The sequence below is a fragment of the Cyprinodon tularosa genome, unplaced genomic scaffold, assembly GCF_016077235.1.
Source record: "Cyprinodon tularosa strain WSP-4 unplaced genomic scaffold, ASM1607723v1 ctg377, whole genome shotgun sequence".
Classification (NCBI taxonomy): domain Eukaryota; kingdom Metazoa; phylum Chordata; class Actinopteri; order Cyprinodontiformes; family Cyprinodontidae; genus Cyprinodon; species Cyprinodon tularosa.
In genome coordinates, this window is record NW_024039093.1 from 694,227 (window position 1) to 710,385 (window position 16,159).

Below are 16,159 nucleotides of genomic sequence, written 5' to 3' on the forward strand. Positions count from 1 at the left end.
AAAAATGCTTCTAAAGGAAATTGTTGCCTCTCATTCAGATTGTATGGACTAAAAACATGTTCCTATTAGCTTGCGTAAACTTTTTTATTTCAACAACTTAATAAAACAAACATTTATCCTATGACCGCTTGGCAGGGAGGATAGAGCTGAATCTTACTGAGAGAGAGAGACAAGTCAGGAGATAACATGACTTTCCCCCATGTTTGTATCAAAGCATTGGTCCTTTCTAGTTTTTTATTAATTAGAATTTAACGAAGCTCTGAAGCAAAGATCCTACCAACTAGTGAAACATTTTATAGACCACCAAAACAAAATAATTAGTTGTTGCTCGATGACTGAGAATAAATCAATAATCAGTGCCTAAATTCTGAGTCATCAGTAAAGATTTTATGGTAGAAATAGTAAGAATATGTTTTTGGGAGATAAGGAATAACGGTTAGATTTAAACAAAAGAACAAACAAAGTGTTTCATTGGTTATACACTTTAACAAATTCTAAATTATTCCTATCTTTTGTCTTACAAGACAACAAAGTTTGACTAAAATTAGAATTTGAAACTGGTCCCGATTCATCTATAGTTCTAGTTGTAATAACTATGCTTTGCCTAATGTTTTTTAGACTAAAGCAGTAGAGAGGTATTTGACTAAAGACTTGCATATGGTTTTACGATTGAGTAACTCAAGATGACCGTAGGCTCGTTCTCTTCTAAGCATGAAAAAACAGCCACATTACCAGGAAACTAACTGTTCATCTTATAGCTCTGTGGTGCTGGTCCAATCTAAAGGGCTTTGTGAAACAGCTGATTTTCCTGCCCGTGACTGAATAGCCCAGATTCAGGACCGGTAGGTTTAAGGTGAGCCCAAATTATTTCTATAGTACCTTTCAGTAAAAAGAAAAAGTAAAGTTTAGTACATCAACAAAACAGCAAAAACAAAAATGCAGTCAAACTTAAACTAATGGTATTTATCCTACAGTTGAATTAACTCAGCCAAGGGCCAATCTAAAGAAAAATAGAGTTTAAACCTTAATTCAAGGCAATGTGCATTCCTTGAATACGGCCTGGATAGTTTCTCCATGTTTAGTCAGGGGGTATGCAGATCAGTCTGGAGCCTGAAGATGAAGCAAAGTGAACAACCAGTGAGGAGATACGGTAGAGGTGGGGGGTTGGGTTTTATGAGAAACAGCACACAATGTAGGGTAAAAGTTCTTCTCAGAAATATGCTTGTTTATGAAAGGACTCTTAAAGGAGAAAGAAGGATTTCTCATAATACTACTGACTATTGATTGTGAGATGTAATTTTACCTAAAGGGCGTAATATCATTCTTTGTAAAATACTGTAAAATTTATCATCTAGAATGTTTACTGATCCGACACAGCTGAAATTCTGATCCTGTAGGTTTTTTGACATGGTTTTATCTTCTGCAGACCGATATAGTTCTGACTAAAGAGTTAGGCAGAGTGGTTATATCATGTTTAAGGGTTAAATGCCTACAGGGTTGAAAACAGACTTGCATTAAAGAGTACAGACATGATGGTTTCATTGTAAATAATAAATAGCCCAAATAATTCAATTAAAAACATTATATTCACATGACTATACTAGTTAGTTATACAAAGAAATTATGGTATGATCACGTAGATGTTTAATGACTACTTAGAGGTTGATTTGAATCTTGTTGCATTCATGACAAAAAGAAAACAAAGATAGACAAGCAAAAACATAAAGTAGCAGATCTAAAACAACTAATTTTGATGAGGAAAAAAATAACAGCAGTATAAGCTGAGCAGTTTACATTTTAACCATACAGCGAATGTCACCCTAATCTGCTCCTTAAAATGTTTTTGTAAGTTTTTACAGCTTAAATAATAGTGGGTAATGCTTTGTTTTTGTTACATGTTCAGTCAACAGATGTTTGATTTAGACACCATTGGATAATTCTGTAATCGATTGCTTCTCCTTTAGATTTGCATCAGTAAAAAAAAGAAGAAAAACCTATTACCTTCCCTTGTGTAACTCTTATTTCCATGTTATACTAGTAGGTCTCCCATAGAATGAGTCAACAGAGTAATGCCTTTATCTAAAAAATTTATTTTGTGCTTGTTTGTATTGAGAAAATTTAGGGAAATAAAAAAATAGCTGTTTATAAAAAGTGGTAGAAAAATAGGTTCTCCGGAAAAGATAAAAAAAAAAAAAAGAACATTTTTTTCATGGTCAAATGATGAAAACAGAGATACTGATTATCTAAAATGCTAAATACAGTCCGTCATTTCGTATATAGAAAGATCTTGCAAAATGCTTGATTCATCATGTCATACAGCTACAGTTATGAGCATATAATGTGGTTTCGCCTACATGAGCATTTGTAAACAACTTCTAGGAGAAATGGTCTGTAATGTGAGTTTTTGCTTGTTTATAATTCACTTTTTTTCAAGGCAAAAACTTTCCTCCAAGTGTGATACTAATACCAGAACGTTTATTTGATTGTTCTTGTGTTTGGTTACAGGAGTATGGTGGAGACATAGGACAAGGATATTTGAGGATAAGGAGGCAATATTATTGACTTTTATACTGTGAATAACCTAAAATTTCTACTTAAATGGGATTTTAGTAAAGACTGAAATATAAATATATTTTTTCCAAAATAAAGCAAAGGTTTTAGACAGATTACCTTACTGCAAAATGAGGGTTGTAAACTGCAGATTTGTTTTAAAAAAAATGCAATGAAGTAGCAACTAGCACTTTCTGCTGCCTGTATTTCTTGTAATGACACATAAAGACAGGAACTCACTCTACAACAAAACTGACGGAGAAGCTGGTAGGGTATAGAAAACAGATAACTGGGTTGAAAATATTCAATAGTTTAAGTTCTGCTCCTCAGACGGTCTGCTAAAAAGATGACTGCTACAAGTCCCAGAAGGCTGAGGCCAACAACTAATTGCACAAGGAGTATTTGCAAAAACTTAAAGGGTTTACTTACAAACGTATCATGAAGCTCAAACCCCTGCTTCAGAACAATGACGCTAGATAGAGCAAAAGTTCTAATTGCTAGATGGCTCCATCAAATTTGCACTTAAAATGTCCTCCCGTTTTACAGAATTGGCCATCTATCATTGGTGCTTCTTAAAAAAAAAAAAAAAAAAAAAAAAGATAAACAGGAATAGAAACTTTCTGATTTTCTTTTTAGGCTCTTTTAACATAATTACTAAGAAGACAGTAGCTACATTTGGAGGTTGAGATGTGTTAAAAACTGCTTGGTCTTGGCAGACTAAAAATTATAGGCTGAATACTGTATGCAATTACTTTTTCTTAATCTATGCTATTTGAAAACCTTTCAGTAATAAAAGTGAAATTACCATATAGCTGATATATCTGTTAAATCTACGTGAACAAGGTTCAGGTGCTATTACCTACAGCGTTTCTCTGATTTCTGTTCAGGAAAGGGTTAAACAATTTAGACCACGGTCAGGAGATTCACAAAGAGTCTCTCCTCTTTTTTCTAAGTGGTGTATTTTTTGTATTTGTGGGGGGGGGGGGGCTGCACTGTGTGAGTGACACGCATCACACAGCTGCTCAGGCAGAGGCTGAAACGGAGTGCTTACATTGATTATATAAGAAATCAATACAAATAATTTAAAATAATAATTTAATCATCATAACCGTTATTAAAATAACATAGTTAATTTTTTATATGCATTTTTATAAATTTTTTAATATTTTTTTAATTATTCATTTTTTTATTATTTTTTTAATTCAATTTTATATTAATTTTATATTAATTTTATATCAATTTTATATTAATTTTATATCAATTTTATATTAATTTTATATTAATTTTATATTAATTTTATATTAATTAAGGCGGGACTTCCGGTTAATTAAGGCGGGACTTCCGGCTGTCACTTTGGAATGTGGGCGTGGTTTCGTGTTTGATGAAAGGTGGGGTATATAGTTTTTTAGCCAATGTAGGTGGGTGGGTGTGCAGGGTTGTTTCTGTCACAAGGACAGAAAAGACCCCTGACTCCCTCCCCTTGCATGTTGATGGTATGTTACATTTCAAGTGTAAACTGTTTCTTAACAGCAAGTAAAATAATAATGCTTTGAGGTTCAGCTAACTGTTTCCATGCATCTGATACCATCTCGTCTGAGCCCTTATTTTTCCCTCACATTCATTCTTTATTCTTCCCAGTCTGGCAGTATAAAGTGAGCCAATGTGAAAGTCATGTAGCCTTTCAGCACGCCTGTCCACATACACAGTCCTGCATCACAAATCTAGGTGCAGAAGCTAGCTTTTCTGGTCTTATTTAAAAAGATGTTGGTTTGGGCTTTTTTTTTTCTTGACCTTGTAAGTAAAAATCAGTCTAAATCTGATTATGATTTATCCAGAATGCTTGTTTTTCACAGGTCAAGGCTGGTACCCTTGCAGCAAATTCTCTCTGCTGGAATTCCAATAACTAAAGAGTTAAAAGGCGGAAAGGATACCGAATGACTCCAGAGGGTGAAACGCCTTTAATAGAATAAACCTTACCAAAGATTTAGAGTGCAATTTTCTTCAGGCTGATAAATAATTGAATAAGAGATCATATTTCTCCAGTGTTAGTTTCTCTGCAGTGACTCCCAGTTTCTGTAGTTTACTTTTTTTTTTTTTTTTTTTGTACCAGTAAGGCTCTTAGTGATCAAACTCCACCAAACCCTCCCAGATATAATTGTCCCACAGAACTATGTCTCAGATAGCAGGTTGTCTGGGCTTCCCTGGAGTTTCTAAATGTAGAATAGGAAGTAAATATTTGGGTTATCTGGTTCCATCTCACAGATTCTGATGAAGGCACACAGGCTTTTTTAAATGACTTAAAACTTTCCTTTCTTGATAAAGCTTAAAGCAGCTGTTTTAAACTATCCTAACTATCTGTTTAAATAAACCTATCACCTTTGCTTACTCTCCTACCTTCTACTACTCTCCAATTTAGCTTCAGTTTTCGCTGTTTCACCATCTGTTTATATATAATTGGTGTTCTTGATTGTCTCTGTAGCTCCCCTCGTATTGATCATACATGCATTTGACCCTTTCTCGTGTTTAACCCAGTTTCTGTCCTAGACACAACAATTCAGGGAGTTATTGCTGCAGCTAACTGTTAAGTGGCTAGTTTGTACAACTAGCTTTAAGCTTATATGTTTAGCTGTGTTTCTGTCATAGATAAAGCCCACATGAGAGCTACTGCATTTCAGTAACTTTTTAGGCCTTTGGTTTGTGTCTGTTTACCAGTTCTTCTAGCTAAATGTATATATTTTTTTCTATTCGTATCAGTTCTCAAACCCATTGTGCCAGATGGGTCCTCTCGCTGAGTTGGGTTCTGCAGGAGGTTTCTGGAGAATTCCTGTCCGCTGTTTCCTGACGCAGGCTGCAAAAAACAAATTGACTCTATGAACAATTGTTTTAAGTAATAAAATAAACTCAGTAATTTATAGTTTGTTTATCAGCAATAGAAAGAAACCTCCAGCCTGGTTCTGCTGGAGGTTTCTTCCTGTTAAAAGGAAGTTTTTCCTCTCCACTTTCGCTACAAGCATGCTTTTTGTGAGGGATTGCTGAAGAGTCAATGAATCGATGCAATCAACTGATTTTCCTTAGATAGAAAACTTTGAACCAATTTGACTGGATGATCTGGTTGATTTGCCTCTGTAAAGCGCCTTGAGATGACATGTGCTGTGAATAGACGCTATATAAAAAAGAGAGAGTCACACACATACAGTACCTTTTAAAATGCATGTTTCCACAACTTGATAAAGGGACATTTTTAGTTTCTAAACATTTTACACCTTTATTATGGGATATTTATTTTATTATTTAGAGAACTTCCAAAAACAAACATTAGATTATAGGGTAGTGGCAGCTAAAGATCAGAAATACTTTAATAATCCCAGAGGGAAATTAATTTTGTTACACGCTCCAGATACAGTTCTATATATATATATATATATAGTTCTCAATAACTGTCAAAAACTGATTGATGTTCTGAGGATTATGCCAGAAAGCTGAAAATAAATTAAATATAATCCCAGAAAGGAAGAAACTTTTAGAATATTTTAGCCAAATGTCAAAAGTAAATCACAACAGATATATGAGAGTGCAAAAACACAGCTGGTGGGGAAAGAGATCGTCCCAATCTCAAAGATTTGGGCAGCTTGTAAATATTGACAAATTAAAATATAAGATTTATGTTTTCATCTGAATATTAAAGGATATTTCATTTTAACAGCCTGTAAAAAGCTGAATAGATAATAATCCTTCAACTTTTCTGTTATTTTTGTTCTTAATTGGCAGTTTGCGAACAGCCAATAGGTGCATTTGTTTCCAGGGACAACGCTCCTTTTAAACAATAGAGTCAGTTTGAGATAACGCATTTAGAATTGAGTCACATGCTCACTTTTTGCTGAGCTCTACCTTAAAATTCCTTCATATCTGTATCTCTGGCAGCTCATTAAATATGTTCTAGTTTCATCTCCTCCATAGTAAACATATTTATGATATGTCTCTATTACAAATTATCAGAATTTTTTTTTCCTTTCTTCTGTTGATTCTAAAACTAATTTTTTTCTTTCTTCTTCCCATCATTTTGTTGTCTTTGCCACCATCTTCTCTCTTCTTGAGGTCTGAATTAAATTTTTATTCCCACTAAAGTGTTTTTGATGGCCTTCTTACCACTTTTGTCTGCTATTTTATCTCCTCTGACGATATATATGCTGGTGTCCATAAAAAATATATATAAAAGTTGATATTATCTTTTTAATTCTGAACAATATTTATATATATCAGTTAAGATGTTTGTTTTTTTCTTTTTAATAATGATTATTAATGTTAACAGCATTTTTCAATATATTTTTTGACTGTGTCATGATGGGTTCACTGAAAGCGACCCAAGAATGCAGAACACCACTGACGGACACAAGGATGAAAGTTTAACAGTTTTATTAATGCACAAGCACACTGAATATACAGGTTCTGGTTCGGGGCCTGGATTCTGGTTCACCGGAGTCTGCGTGAGAGACAGTTCAGTTAGCGTTGCCAACAGAGGTTTGATTTCCAGATGTTCACTGATTGTACCTTGAGGGTTCTTGAGGTTAGCTTTGGGAGAGTCACTGTTGGTTCTAGAGAAGAGTTCATCAGCAGAGTCCGTTAGCTGCTTCAGCGTCTCACGTCTAATTAGAACAGACCTTGGCTTTTGGTTTTTCAGCTCTAGTCCAGAGCTGCTTGGAGGTTCTCTGTGAATCTTCAGGTTTGGCTCAGAGGGTCGGCTCGGCAGGTTAGCTCTTCCAGAGCTTTCACAGAGGAGGCACAGGTATCCTGGAAAACAGACACAGGGGTTAGAATCCTAGCTGGATTCAAAAGTCATCGAATTACTCAGAGGATCTAGGCTTAAGCGCTGACCAACTGGAACAACACTGCGGCGTTGAGGCAAGGTCTGAAGACAGCTTAAGTAGTGGATCCTCTGATGATCTTGACGAGCTGCAGCTGTGCAGGAGGCTCCCTCAGAGGATCCACGGCGGACTCTGCTGGAGAAAGGTGGAATTTCTCCAGCTCCCAACAGTACCCCCCCCTCAACGACCGCCCCTTGGCGGTCCGGAAGAGGTTGATGGGCAGGAACGCTCGTACTCCTCGATAAGGGCCGGATCGAGGATGTACGAGCCTGGAACCCACTGGCGATCCTCCGGTCCGTAGCCCTCCCAGTCGACGAGACATCCCCTTGAGTGGACAGCCATACCTCCTGGCCTTCGGAGTACTCGGGGGCTGGGCGTCCCCTGGCGTCGGCGAAGCGCTTAGTGGATTCAGTAGACTGGTTGAGAGTGGCGATGGTCTCCCTCCAGATCCTTTGGCAACGGCGGATGTGATGGTTGACGGACTGCACCGAAATCTCTCTCTCGTCTGCGGGAAAAAGAGGTGGTTGATAGCCGAGACTGACCTGAAAAGGGGATTGTCCAGTGGATGCAGATCTGAGGGAGTTATGGGCGTATTCTATCCATGGAAGAAATTGGCTCCAGTCCACGGGGTTGTTCGACGTGAGGCAGCGAAGGGTGGATTCCAATTGCTGATTCATACGCTCAGTCTGACCATTCGATTGGGGGTGGTAACCAGAGGTGAGAGAGGGTTTGCAGCCGAGAGCAGAACAGAAAGCCTTCCAGACCTGGGAGATGAACTGCGGGCCTCTGTCCGAGAGGATCTCTTGGGGAATGCCGTGTAGCCGGAAAACATGCTTGATGAGAAGCTGGGCTGTCTGGAAGGCCGTGGGAAGTTTTCTGAGGGGAATAAGATGGCAGGACTTCGAGAAACGGTCAACAATAGTGAATATGGTGGACATACCTCGAGAGACAGGGAGACCGGTGACGAAATCGATGGCAATATGGGACCAGGGACGCGAGGGAACAGGAAGTGGTTGAAGCAGGCCAGAAGGAGGTTGGTGTGAGGCTTTGTTACGGGCACATGTGGGGCAAGCCAACACATACTCCTTTACGTCCCTGTGGAGAGTTGGCCACCAGAAGCGTCTGGAGATGAGAGCTACTGTTCTACTGACTCCTGGATGAGCAGAGAATTTGGCGGCATGCATCCACTGGATGAGACGGGACCTGACGGAAGATGGAACATAGGTACGGTTAGGGGGACCGTTACCTGTATCGGGTTCAGTGGCCAGGGCTGAGTTGATGAGGTCAGTTATTTCCCAGTTGACCACTCCAACTGTACATGAAGCCGGAAGAACAGGTTCAGGTGTCTCGGGATGATCGACGGAGTAGAGACGAGAGAGAGAATCGGGCTTCACGTTCTTGGATCCGGGTCTGTAGGAGATGATTAGGTTAAACCGAGAAAAGAAGATTGACCACCTGGATTGGTGGGGATTAGCTTGTTTAGTTGACTGGATGTAAGCCAGGTTCTTGTGGTCTGTCCATACAAGAACCGGGTGCTCAGCTCCTTCCAGCCAATGCCTGCATTCCTCCAGCGCCAGTTTGATGGCCAGAAGTTCTCGGTCACCCACATCATAATTTTGGAATTTCTCCAGCTCCCAACAGACTGTCTGAATGGGGGAGATTGGGCTTTATATCTTGGGGGATAATCAATGGTAATTCAAATAAAACATTTTTTAGTTTGCATTTGTTTGTAAATTGTCTATAATTTTGTTTCCTCTTCATTTTTTTGTAAACATTATTGTGCTAAATTCTATATTTAAGTGAAGCAGCTGTTTTATCCTCACTGGTTTCTTCTAGATAGATCCATCAGTGTTGAGACAGTCTGTCATCCATTGTTCAATGATGTGTGGTTGGTTTTAGTTTTGACAAGTAATAATGGCAGCTTTATTATGGTCTTATTTTTTTTAATGTCTGTAACAAGAAGCCTCAGAGAAACTTGACCACACAGTGTTATATGTAAAAGATTTATTGCCAGTTGGTGATAATGAACTGGAATTGTAAGCAAGCAGGCTAGGTGCACACGGCTAGCAGGCCTGTGCAGGCAGATAACAACTGAACAGACTGGTGACGGGTTTAAATTGCAAAACAGTGTTTTGCAATTTATTCATTAGCTACAAAACAAACAGTTTGTGTGCAGATTAGCTGCTAAGAGAGCTACTTTATGAGGATAATTCAGACATGCATAAATCAAAGATGATACCACACTGGGCATTATTTTCATCAAGGAAAAGAAGTACTACATAGTTAAACGCTTAAAAAAGTGTAATATTTTTTTATATGGGCACTAAAAACTAGCCCTAAACCAACCCCACCGAGCGAAAATTGGTTGAGAAGACATTGAAAAGATGACAGGAGTTATGTCCAAACACCATATTAATATATAATAATTTTCAGATGAGGTTGCGAACCCACTTTTCATAGTCTTTTTAAAGGAATAGTACACCTAAAACATGATTAGCCTTCATTTTCTACTCACCCCCATGCTGAACAACACTTTGGAGTACTTTTTTGATATCTCAAATGCATCTGGAGATCTGGGAGGCTTCTTGCTGTCTGCTGACATTCAAATAATGGAGGTCCATGGCGCCCGAGGCAGAAAGGTCCATAAAAGTCCACAAAAAACGTGTCAATATTCCTCCATACTCCTCGTCCAATGTATTCTAAGTGTCCTGAGTTGGTAGCGTCCATAATTTACTCGAAACGAAGTCATTTAGAATGTTTTTAGAGCATAAACAGTAGTGTATAGGATTTCCTAAAAGCGCGTTCACGAGTCTACGGAAACCGCGGCAGACCAAACCAGATGAAAGTGCGCATTCAGCGTCTGCTCTGCCGATAATGCAAGCGTAGAAGAAGAAATGTGCTGTTTACCTGTGCAAAGAAAGAAACAACGAAAGAAAAATGTCTGAGGACTTCAGTGTTGAGGAAGAGCATGAGTTCTTTGCCGAGCTGAATGCGCAGTTTCATCTGGCTTGGTCTGCCGCGGTTTCCGTAGACTCGTCAACGCGCTTTTAGGAAATCCTATACACTAGTGTTTATGCTCTAAAAACATTCTAAATGACTTTGTTTCGAGTAAATTATGGACGCTACCCACTCAGGACACTTGGAATACATTGGACGAGCAGTATGGAGGAATATTGACACGTTTTTTGTGGACTTTTATGGACCTTTCTGCCTCGGGCACCATAGACCTCCATTATTTGAATGTCAGCAGACAGCAAGAAGCCTCCCAGATCTCCAGATGCATTTGAGATATCAAAAAAGTACTCCAGAGTGTTGTTCAGCATGGGGGTGAGTAGAAAATGAAGGCTAATCATGTTTTGGGTGTACTATTCCTTTAACATGTATTATTGGACCAAAGTGGGACCAAATCAGACCCACCAAACACAGCCACATTTTCCACAACTATCTATGGACTAAATCTAAGACTATGATGGACCAACCAGGTTTAAGCCGGGCATACACTGTATGATTTTTTCATTGTTGCACGCAGCTACAGCTCACAGTGTACGACAAAACCGCAGGGTTTAAAAGTTCCCAGCTCACAATGTTTGTTCTCAAACTGTGCGACCCGACGCTCTGATGCGATCTACCTGCTCACACTGTACGTCTAAAAACCATGTCGGACTCAGCTCTGCAGTGAGATGGCGCTACTCTGCCTTGTCTATCCGGAAGCCAAACGATTAGAGAGGAATATGAGGCTCTCAAGAGAGAAATGCGCTGCGTTGGCAATTTGTGCAATTTTGTGCTGAAAACCCTAAATAGAAAAGGAGACGTATTTGGACAAAGACATGGCTGAGCAAACAAGGTTACTACGGTCTGTCAATTTAAAAAAAAGAACTCCATTTCACTCGCAACCCCCCCATGCTTCTGTTTTCATCTGAGAGGAAGAAGAAGAAGAATCCTTGTTTGCCCACTGTGGGATTTAGGCTGCGAATACTCTATTATTGTGTTTCCTTTAGTAATGCTCTGAATAGCTTATTATGAAAATGAAAACATTTATCAACAGTCTGTAGTGACATTTTTTGATGTTTTGATAATATTTATGAATTAACAAGACAAAAAGGGGTAATTGTGGCTTCCAGCAGGTCAGCAGCAACACAGACCAATGATCTCCAGATTTTCTGAATATTTCTTTAACACCGTTTTCACAGATCATTGGCCGAAACAAAGAATCACCAAAGCAGCACCGCACCCACTGGGAAACATGGTAGCGGCCTCTTGATTATCGGTCATTTGTCTTCAAACAGAAAAGGGGTTTTCATGGCAGTGGATGAAGTTATTACCAGGTCGAAATGCTCGTTCAGTTTTGACCCAAACATGTCGGGTGTCGCCTGGACGTTTGGGATCAAGCATTTTAAAAAGGTGATCCACTGCAAACACAGGCTGGACTGGCTCATCTCGACACCAGGCCCTTAGCTCTCAGGTTTCCCCAATGTATTGTACACTGTAATTACCCACAGACATTTAGGAAGCTGCAAATGTTTCCGCTGGGCGAGAGTGACACCCTACACAGTTGGGGGCCCTCTTAGTCTCTAACACCCTGTCTATTTCTTTGTAATCCAGGACAAGACATGTGGTATGTGGGCCCTTGCTGGGGGTTAAAAGCATTATCAGGCTGGCTAATGTTACCACACTTTGGAAATAGCCATAGACTTTCACACGGGACGGTAAATAGGCAACCATTTAAAGGCTGAAACTGAGCACCTGATGAAGGGCCGCACTAGGAGCCTTGTAAAGAGAAACCCGAGAGCATCGCTGCGGCATCGACCATAAGCATCAGCGAGGATTATTTATCGCATGCTGTTCTTCATCTCATTAGGTAATACTCTAAGCAGTAAGTAAGTAAAGAGTTTTCATTAAGCAGCTTCCACAAAGCATCCCCTCAGCGCCGTATAGAGAGAAAAATAAAACGATTATAATCAAAGGCTAAAGAAGTGTCTCCATAAGAAAATACACAAAAAAGGCCTGTTCAAAGAAAGGTTTAAACTAACTTTGATGAAAATTCACAGCGAGTAGAAAGACTGTCCCCCAGCTTTGAAGTCGTGGACTGAAAGGCTTAGTTTTCCTAAATCTGAGGAGTAGCCGAAAAAAGCGGTTAAAAATGTTCATCAAGTCAGTGTCTCAAGGCAAACCGAAATGTTATGAGTATTCTATAGAATGCACTGTACATGTTACAGCCCATATTCATGCTGCAGAGCATAGGTAAGCTACACTGAACTGCAGAGTCATTAAATCACTTTAGATCAAACCTGGCTACCAGCAAATGATGCAGCTGGGCTAAGGATACCCAGGAGGCCTTCCAGGCGCACCCAGAGACATGACATGGAAACACAATGCCCCACTCTTTACATCCCTGCAATACAGCTGAGTGCATGAACACATGCTGCACACATGCATGGCAGTCCACCTGTCAGAGGGCAGCGAAATAAAACAGCTCCATCTCGTCAGCCCTTCAGTTATGACAGCAGCTACTTCCACCACTGCATTCTTGTAAGTATTTGAAGGCTTCAGTCCGTGGCTGCTTGCAAGCTTGTGTGTCCTGTGTCACAACCAGTTTCCTCAGAGTCGCATTCCTTACCCGTGTGGCGATGTGTGACAACTGACAGGGTGTAGTGTCACTCATGGCTTTTCTACAGGAAAGCCTTAAAGCCGGCAAGGGAAACAAAGACGATACTCATGCTTATACTCACTGTGCATGCTCACAAAAAAAACAAAAAAAAAAACATCATGGAGACAAGTTATTTCATGAGCTTCCTTTGGGTTTTCAGAATGTTATTGGGATTCGTTTGTGGGGTGCATCTAAAATAAAAGAAGTAGACAGCTGATGGAGCCAATATGACAAAATCCTACTGATGCCTAGCGAGGGCCGGACTAAAGGATGAAGCAGTGATCATTGGAGGGCAGGAACAGGCCTTCAGCACCAAAGCCTCTCAGGACAATCCAGCATCTCACAGCAGGCTGTACAGTAGTAGCCATTCAAAATGTCCACACTTTCCTTTTTTAAACATCAATCTTTGTTCTAAAATATTCTTTCTGTCATGATTTGTGGACATTAAGATCTAAAGAGAAGCACCTTCTCCCTGTAATTCAGTAAACGGGGGAGTCAACATGCAAGAGGGGGTCACTCCAGTGGCAGGGAGTTGGCTGCCATTCGGCTGGGAAGGGCCATTTTGAACGGCTGCTACTGTAAGATACTGGCAGGAAAGGAATACATGGAACATTACATCTAAGTGGCCAGTATAGTGTACAGAAGTACCTGTGCAGATTACAAACTGGAGACCCCCTGGTCAAAAAGGGAGCCACCCCCAAAGGTAGTGGAGAATCAGAAGGACTTCTAGATACAAACAGACTAAATGGTTGTGATCAACCAACTGGACACTGAGCTTATCAATAAGTAGCGGAGAACAGCTGGAGTGAGTGATGCGACCGTCCCAAATGATGGAAAGATCTGCTGGTGAATATTCCCAGTCATCCAGGTCATAGTCATTCCAAAAAAAGAAAATGAAAAACAATCCACTGGACTTTGTTTCAAAGTTTGAAGACGTTATGCTTCTCATCCAGGAAGGTTTTTCAATTCAAAATGTCAGGAATATCGTGGAGTCCGAGGTGATGGGCTACTTTATAAAACCTCGAACTGAATGGTAGCGCCGGCTACCATTCATTCATCCTGTCCGCTGAACTGCTGCTAGTTTTCCTCACATGCCTGGAAGATGTCTAGTGCTGCTACCACAGATGATCTCGCTCTCCAAATGGAACGATTCAGATTAGCTAGAATGAATAGAAGGAGTAGAGAGTAGCTGCCTGTGGCCCGGGCTGCATGTTATGACTGCAATCCGGTGCGTGGATGACGTCATACACACTCCACTTTGTTTTAAAGAAATATAAATATAAAAAATATAACCGTGGATGTCTGGGGGACAGTGATTGGCCTACATGTTATGAATGCTGGCGTACCATAAAGAATAAATTATGGACAGTTTAGTTTGTGCCTTCAAGTTGTTGCCCATAGGAAGACATTACTGGATATAATGGAATATCTTCAGAACGGCTCCAAATGACACAAAACTAATATGGGTGAGTAGAACATGATGTAATAACATAAAATCAAGGGGCCAATGTAAAAAAAACAGTGTTCCCCTTTAACACGTGTGATGCTAATCAGTGGACAGGCCTTGATTTAAAGGTATAGTGGAGGATTTTTGAGAAAGACCCGCCTTCTCCACTTACAAAAAAAAATTGCACACACACAACCCTGTACCCTGTCCTGAGAGGGAACACATATGAAACGCGTGCGAGAGCGTGTACGAGCCCGTTTCTCCTCGTGCACGCTCTGTTTAAAAGTTGCATCGCTCATACAAGCTTACTTTCCATTTTTGCAATTTCTCCACTATGTCAGACTCACCACCCATAAGTTAAAATGGGGAGGAGCATGTAGAATGTACGGTGGCCCTGAAGTGCAAACTGCAACTACAAATCTAAAAGAGCAACTAAATTAAGGAAATTGCAACTACATAAAGCAAAGCGCAACTACATTAAGAAAAACACAGTTAAATTAACCGGAAAAGGTAGGTACCAGTGGGAAACATGAGACGGTCTTGTTTCGGTCTCATTTTCGGTCTTTTCAAGGGTGTCCATAATTTCTTTTTCAGCCTGTTTCATAAAATTATTCTATGAAGCATGTTTGGAAAAACAATGTCTGACATCCAAAATGATTGAGATGAAAATCCAAACTTGCTGTTTTCATGGCATACAGTAGTGCTTATGAGGAACAAAGCTCTCACAGCTTGAAACATGTTTTATATTTCATGTAGACCTGTCAGTACTTTTTAAGATCTTAAGCACTGAGTACATAAACTCTAAAGAATACACACATACACATATATGATTTATAAAACCACCTTGCTATATAAAAGTTACAGTCACTTTGGATTTGGCACAACGATATGCAAGTAAAAGCTAATATGTGCAAAACATATTCCACTTTAAATACATGGTTTGAGGGACATAGAACTTCTAGAATAAAAGTAGCTTTTAATTTTTCCAACTGCATGATTTAGCGGCATTGTTATGCTGCCAGCGCCGCCTCTCTGCATGGGATGGAGAGGAGTACTGGTCTGAGTCGCACAGGGGCTTAGAACAGACTGTAAATGCGGTTACTGTAGAGCCCTTAATGGTCTTCACAGCGGGGTAGGATAGCCTTGTCACGCAATGTAGAAGAGCCCTGACCTCTTTGGCCAAGTTTTAATGCAAAGATATACAATTGAAGAAAAATGTCAAAAACTCTACAGCTAATATTTTATATTTCCCTAAAGCATCTGGTTTTATAGAAAATCGAAATGTAAATATTTTCTATATGTGCTGTCATGCAGAGATATATGTTATTATACACACAAGGATAATGCTTCAATGGTTTTATTTGGGGAGATTTATTGGCAAATGTTTTGCAATATTTTTACAACATGGCTGATTTTAGAAGAACCAACGGAGACCAGATGGGGGTAGAATTATTCCACTTTAATGAAGAAATACACCAAATTAATACATTTCTTATGATGAGAAAAAAATACAAAAAAATAAAACTGAGTAGTCCTTGGATTTTTTTTTTTTAACCGTTTTATTTTATTATTAAAGTGATGGCTTTTCATCAATGATTTAAAAGAAAATGAAATGTTTAATATGTTTAGATTGGTCCATAAAAGATTCTGCAC